This window comes from Chelonia mydas, chromosome 7 (assembly GCF_015237465.2).
Source record: "Chelonia mydas isolate rCheMyd1 chromosome 7, rCheMyd1.pri.v2, whole genome shotgun sequence".
NCBI classification, from domain to species: Eukaryota; Metazoa; Chordata; order Testudines; family Cheloniidae; genus Chelonia; species Chelonia mydas.
In genome coordinates this window covers 72,068,860-72,074,279 of record NC_057853.1, presented here as the reverse complement: position 1 = coordinate 72,074,279, position 5,420 = coordinate 72,068,860, and the positions used below count along the sequence as shown (strand labels likewise).

The 5,420-nt window shown below is 36.6% G+C and overlaps 1 pseudogene; it reads left to right on the top strand.

The window, feature by feature from the left end:
• Positions 1-1,503: 1,503 nt before the first annotated feature.
• Positions 1,504-3,542, top strand: LOC119566838 (annotated as a pseudogene).
• Positions 3,543-5,420: the final 1,878 nt, after the last annotated feature.

Genomic DNA, 5,420 nt, shown 5'->3' with positions numbered 1-5,420 from the left:
GATTAATAGATGTAACTAGCAGTCAAAGAATATTATTCCTACAGTGTGTTCATTTTGCACTTGATAATCTCTATTTGTAGGACAATGAAGTGTGGGATTTATAAAATGCCATCTGTTGGTTTCTTTTCAATGTATAGGATTTCTGATCGCTCAAGAGCTGCAATACGAAAGCATTCTTTGGTTAGGAATACGGGAGTCATTAAACATCAAGAGGCATATTAGATAGAAGATAGATGTACTGTATAGTGTATCTTCTGAATCTAACCTATTTAAAAGCAATTTACCATTTGCACATAATTGATTTTGAACAGCTATTCAAATATACAGGACAATTCCTAAGCACGACAGACATGAAATGATATATTTCAATGACCCACAAATGTGACAGAAGTGGATTTGCTCTTTGATCTCTGAAAGAGAATGGGTCTCTTGGGAAAAGCTTACATATCAGATGTAAAACTGCCACAGGCAAAATGGTGACAATTCCCATTGGTATCTTAAGTCCTTACCAAAAAAACAAAACAAAACAGGAAAGAAAAAAAAAGTATTTCTTAAAGCATAAATACCTTATGAGCAAGACCTCTGTGCTCTAAGTACTAACTCTATTGAGTGTAATTTGTCAATACCTTGATGACACATGACTATCCTGTTCTCAAATATTAGCTATTAAAACAAGGAGATGATAATGAAGGTGAATGCTACAGAGTATCAAAACTAATAAGTGTGATCGTCATTGACTTCTGTATTTAATAATGTTATCAGAAAGTCCCCATTTTCACAGCTTACTTTCCCTTGAACATAAACTGCTCTTTGAATGCAGTAATGAAATTGTGATGGATTCTTTTTTTCCCCCATGTCACAGTGTATTCGTATCATCATAAAACTGGAGTGGGTTATTTCTCTCACTAAGGGTCTGATTCTGATCATCAATTTCAAGAAGAGTTGCAGGTGCTCAGCCCTCCTCAAGGAAAGCATCAACTCTGGAAAGAGGTGTCCCTCTAACGCATCAGTTCCCAGACTGCGGGGGGGGGGGGGGGAGCTCCCTCCTGCAGGGGTGTGAGGCTGTGAAATTTTCATAACGAAAAAAATGTTATCAGCGTAAAAACAATTTATTTATTTGTTTATTTAATAGACCAACAATAAATTATACATATCCTGTATACATAATAACTATTCATAAAATTGTCCAATTACAGGCCTATATTAACTAAAATAAAGTATTAACAATCTTCTCATTTTTGATTATGGATATAGGTAGACAAGAATAAAGGTATAACAAAGTACAATAATAATAAAAATACAACTATAAATAAAAGTATATAACTGCAATGTTTTCAAATTTCATACCACAAAATATGAATAGTTTTTATTTTTTTGCCTTTCGACATGTAGGAGTGCTGTTTCGGTCGGTGGGGAGGCCGAAGAACAATGTAGAAAGCAATGGGACTTTTTAAAATTTCCTAGCTCGCTCGCGAGAGTGTTTGAGACTGTTCTATCGTGGGAGCGGTTATCTCCACCACTCACCGCGCAAGACCAGCTACTTGCCAGACTGGTGGTGGGGTAAATATAGGGCAGCATGCGTCCATACATAATAGTAGTAGTAAATAAATGTTTGCAATAACTCGAATTAACTTGCGTCCGTTATTATTCACGAATCAGGAAAATTATTTTTATAGATTTTTTATTAGTATATTATGGCCACGATTAAGAAAAGGAAGTACAATGAAGATTACATTAAGTATGGTTTCACCGTCGTGGAAAAAAATGGGATTGATCATCCTCCATGCGTAGTACGCCACACAGTTCTCAGCAATGATGCCTTGAGACCTAGTCGTCTTGAGTGACACTTGACAAAGAACCACAGCGCTTTGAAAGACAAAGCGAAAGAGTTTTTTGCCGCTAAAATTCAAAATTTAAAATGCACAAAGCTGGACACTACTGGAGCTTTTCATCAAGCGTTGGCCAAAGTGGCAGAAACATCTTATGAACTGTCATTGCTCATCAAAGCCAAAAAAGCGCACATAATAGAAGAAACTCTTATGAAACCTTGCTTTTTGAAAGCAGCTGATATTGTGCTTGGTGCTGAAAGCAAGAAAAAAAATATTGGAAATTTCACTTTCCGACAATTCCATGAAACACCGCGTCAATGATATGATGAAAGATCTAAAACTTCAAGTTGTGGAGGCAGTGAAAGTTTCTCCTTTTTTTGCAGTTCAGTGCAACGATACCACTGATGTAGCACAATGCTGTCAGTTGCTTGTGATATGTTCGATTCATTAACGATGGAACTGTGAAAGAAGAACTGCTTTTTTCAAAGGAATTGATGACCACATCAAAGACTTCTGATGTTATGAAAACAGTTTCCGACTTTTTTGAAGAAAATGGACTTTCATGGGAAAAACTGGTTGGTGTATGCACAGACGGCGCTCCAGCGATGCTTGGCTCTCGCTCTGGTTTGTGACATTGGTGAAAGAAAAAAACCCAGCCGTAACCACAACTCACTGCGTCATACACAGACAAGTGTTGGCTGCTAAAACCCTTCCAGATGACCTATGTAACTCATTGAATTTGGCCATCAAAGTTGTCAACTATGTGAAGAACAGCACTTTTTGCAGCTCTTTGTGTGGGTTTGGGAGCAGACCATAAAATTCTTTTGTTTTACATGGTGGTACATGGCTTTCCAAAGGGAACATGCTTTCGAGATTAATTCAACTGAAAGATGAAGTGGCAATTTTCCTCAAGCAACAGAAAAAAGAAGAGTTATATCCTGAGTTATATACGGACCAAACATTTCAACTTTCACTGGCATACCTCGTGGACATTTTTGAATCTTTGAACAATCTCAGTTTGAAGCTACAAGGAAACAATGCTGCAAACACTATAGCACACCACGATGCCATCAAAGCGTTTACAGGGGAAAAAAATCAAGCTTTGGAAACATCGAATGCAAGCTCAGATGCCTAACTTTTCATCTTTTCCAACATTTTCATCACTCACTGAAAATGAAGGTTTCCAAGAACTTTGTAAAGAGGATGCGAAGAACAAAATTGTGTCATCTGGACTGCCTTGCTGATGAATTCATCCTCTATTTTCCAGACAGCTTTTCTGGAAACCCCGTTCATAAATTAGCATATAGTCCATTCAACATTGATCTTGATTCATTGCCAGAAGTATTGCAAGAACAAGCACTCAAAATGAAATATGATTCAAGTGTGAAAGATATTTTAGAAAACTTAAGCCTGAAGGAATTTTGGATAAAATATTTTCCAATTTACCCAAAAGTTGGAGAAGAAGCGCTATGTATTATTCTTCCGTTTTCGTCGACATGCCTCTGTGAAAAAAGCTTTTCAAGTTTAGTCATAATAAAAACGAAACAAAGGAATCAACTGGATGTCGAAAATGATTTGCGTTGCGCACTTTCATCTTTCAAACCTAGGATTTCCCAATTCGTGAAGAAAATGCACATCATCCTTCATATTAAATTTGTTTTATTTATGCTATTTCTTATTTTAAATTACATTTTTATTAAATTTTAGTGCTAAGAAAAACTATGTGCTTATTTTTAATTTTAAATAAAAAAAATATACCAAGTTTTTGTGTTTATTTTTAATTTTAAATTATGAATTTAATTTGTTAAAAGGAGGTTGGATATGGTAAAGGAGAGGTGGGGAAAGTGAGGGTTTCTCGAAAATTGACAAGGGGGCGTGATGCTGAAAAGTTTGGGAACCAATGCTCTAATGCATTGTATTGGACCATTTTCCTTTGCCAGTTTCTTAGTGGTATAGAATTGTGACTTCTGCTTTCCGTTAAAGTCTCTTCATTTTGTTGTTACCTCATCCTTCCAACCAATCCCTACCATATTTGATATCCTGTCTGACACCTAGATGGTCAACTCTGAGACTATTATTCATCTGTATAGCATGTAGCACAAAAGGGCCCTGGTCACTGAGCTGCTATGAGAATATAGATAATCATGCCTTCCATCCCAAAAAGGTTCCAAAGTATTACAAGTACACGATTCATTTCGCCCCGGTAGAGATTCAGCCATATTATTCTAGAGTAAAGTCTAGTCACTGTTTAATAGTTCCCAACTGTCCCCAGCGCTGAGGGCAGGAAGTGAAGAAAAAAGTAATCAGTGAAAAGTGGAAGGATAATTTCTGAACATAAATTTCACCTTTACCTTCCTCCCTTCCCCCCGCAAAAAAAGAGCAGCATGGGCTTTCAATCTGAACTCATTCAGTTTAAGGAAAACAGACAAGAAGGAACAAAAATACTTCATGATAGAGCATATGACTCACTAACAGCAACCACATTGAGCCACCTCAGATAGGTGCCCACAAAGCAGACACACATTTAGAGAGTACAGTTCACAGGAAAAACTAGAATTTGGCCAGCACAATTATTTGATGTGAAAGGAGTGGTTGATAATTTTCTATTTAAGTTCACATCCTTGGGATGAACCCAAAAATTTAAGTCTTCAAAAAACAATATGTTTCCTCTCCTTTTCTGTCGAATCCTGGTAAATCTACAAGAGTTTAATGAAACCATAAATTCCTCCATGGACTCTATGAAAATTGAAAGGGTTCTCCTGAAACTTAGAGCTTTTTATGAATGTAAGCCAAATCTGGAGTTTGTAACTCACTCATTTTATTTTAAGTTTTAATTGCCAAAATGCACAGATGGAGCCAACTCACAGATTTAATAGATTTTACAGACTTCTACTCTTGTGAAAGGTACCATAGAATCTTTATGATCACAAGTGGCTAGGTTATGGTTCTAACCCAAAAAGGTACCACTGCAGCAAAACATTTCCCTCCACAAAACCATAATGGAACAATGACTTGGGATGCCACTTTCTGAATCATTAAAGTCAGTGCTTTAATTTATCTTCATCTCCCATCCAAGCACTGAAGAGACCCAACTTTACTTTGCATGCGATATTTGACAGGGTAACAAAAAGAGGTAGTACAACCGGGGTAATGATAAGAGGGGGATGTGGGAACCAGGACAAAAAACACTTTCAGGAGGCACGACTAATTCTAAGATGCAAATTGAAAGACATTACCTGTAATTGGCCAATGTGCCCATACTTTTAAATTAATTTGAACAAAATTTAATGAATGGTGATTGGTTTTAGGTGTTGTAAATTAGCAACAAATCCTCTGCCTTAAGTGGAAACACAAACAATAATAGATCCTGTTTCCACTTCTTTGGAAAGAATATAGCCATGATTCAACTTAGCCTTGGTAATATTTGTTATGTTTACTCTCATATCCCTTGTCAAATTAAGGCATGCTATTACCTCTGCTATTTAAGCAGGGGGGCGTTGGTGTGGTTTTGCCTAAATTAAAAGTGTTTTGTCAAGAACAAATCATGCCAAACCAACCTAATTTCTTTATTTAAGAGGGTTACTAGCCTAG